Genomic DNA, 1,907 nt, shown 5'->3' on the forward strand with positions numbered 1-1,907 from the left:
CAGAGCATCTACATTGTTTAGCTCCATCACTCCTCTTGTGTTCCCTCTTTCGGAAGCATAGAAGTAGTCATTTTCTGCTACTGTTTCAATAACATCTATAGCTTCCTCAATGGTCTTCTTCTTGTTCAAAGACCCTCCAGATGAATGGTCTACTGCCTTCTTTGACTCATAAGAGAGCCCTTCATAGAAAATGTGCAGCTGGACCCATTCGTTGAACATGTCAGGTGGACACCTCCTTGTTAAGTCTTTGAACCTCTCCCATGCTTCATACAGAGTCTCACCATCCTGTTGCCTGAAGGTTTGAACCTCAGCTCTCAGCCTATTGATTGGTTGAGGAGGGTAGAATCTTGCTAAGAATTTGTTCACCACATCCTCCCAAGTTGTCATGCTCTCCCTTGGGAAGGATTCCAGCCACTTGGCTGCCTTGTCTCTGAGTGAGAAGGGAAATAAGAGCAATCTATAGGCGTCAGGATGAACACCATTAGATTTTACTGTGTCACATATTCTCAGGAAGGTGGTCAAATGTTGGTTGGGATCTTCTTGAACACCTCCTCCAAACGAACAGTTATTCTGAACAAGGGTGATGAGCTGTGGTTTAAGTTCAAAATTGTTGGCATGGATTGTTGGCTTTTGGATGCTACTTCCACAATTTCCTGGGTTTGGATTAATGTAAGAGCCCAAAACTCTCCTATCCTCCGCAGCATGATTTGCTCCACCTCCTCTGCCATGGTTGTGAGTCTCTTCTTCATGATGATTTTCCATGTTTTCTTCCATGTTTGGTTCAAAGTATTCCTCAAACTGTTCCTCCTCTTCTTCAGCACCAACTACTCGTTTTCCTCTTGCCTCCCTCCTTAGTCTAAGGAAGGTTCTCTCTGGTTCAGAATCAAAGGAAGTTGAAGCCCTGCTTCTTCTCCCTGTCATACAACCAACAAGTACAAGCAGAGAAGATAGGTGCAGATAGTATTTATGTCAGAATTGATGTTAATTGTGGGTGATGCAATATATCAAACAGTTAGTGGGTTAGCAAACAAAATTGAAAATAACAAAGAAAAAAAACAGTAGATGGAGAAGGGAAGAAGTTTAACTAAAACAAAAAGTAAATCAATCAAACAGAAAATGAAATACACAAATAAAATGCTCAATCTAGTGATCTTCCAATCTAATCATTGTTGATGCACAATCAATCCCTGGCAACGGCGCCATAAACTTGATGCGGGGAAAACTTGTCTCTCAACAAATCTCCCTTCGGCAAGTGTACCGAAGTTGTCGTCAAGTAAAAACTCACAATAGAGTGAGGTCGAATCCCACAGGGATTGATTGATCAAGCAACTTTAATTAGAAGAATGTTCTCGTTGAGCGAATCCAGAATTTGGGTTAAGAGTTGCAGAAAATAAAATGGCGGGAATGTAAATAACAGAAAAGTAAATGCTAGAATTAAAGGACTGAAGTAAATGACTGAAAATAAATTGCAGAATTGTAAATGGGAATGGGGGATTTGCTCATAAAAGTAAATCGCAGAAATTAAAGAGAATGGGTGAGATTAGAGATGGGGAGTTCATTGGGCTTATGAGATGTTGCAATTCTCTGGATCAAGTTCATTTTCATCTCTTCCTCAATCAATGCCCTCATTGATCTCCTTGGCAATCTTAAGTGATTGAATTACAATTCCTTGCAATTCAATCTCTCAAATCTTGATCAATAGTCAATTCCTTGGTCAATTGCTCATGAGAAGAGATGAAGTATGGTCACTGATTATACCACATGCATTTCCCAAACCAAGTATTGAGAGGGTTACAGTCACATACCCATCCAAACCCAATTTGGTCCAGCATGAGAAAGCATTTCTAGCTTGATCTCTTCATTCCTCTTCCAAGGTTCAAAAGAGATCCAAGTTTGAATAGCTTCTC

At 40.3% G+C, this 1,907-nt stretch overlaps 1 non-coding gene across 1 annotated transcript; it reads left to right on the forward strand.

The window, feature by feature from the left end:
• The first annotated feature begins 217 nt into the window (after positions 1-217).
• LOC112731894 (small nucleolar RNA R71) lies at positions 218-321 on the forward strand. The gene has a single exon (XR_003167645.1). It is a non-coding gene; the product is annotated as a small nucleolar RNA R71 (small nucleolar RNA).
• Positions 322-1,907: the final 1,586 nt, after the last annotated feature.

The sequence above is a fragment of the Arachis hypogaea genome, chromosome 12, assembly GCF_003086295.3.
Source record: "Arachis hypogaea cultivar Tifrunner chromosome 12, arahy.Tifrunner.gnm2.J5K5, whole genome shotgun sequence".
Lineage (NCBI taxonomy): Eukaryota > Viridiplantae > Streptophyta > Magnoliopsida > Fabales > Fabaceae > Arachis > Arachis hypogaea.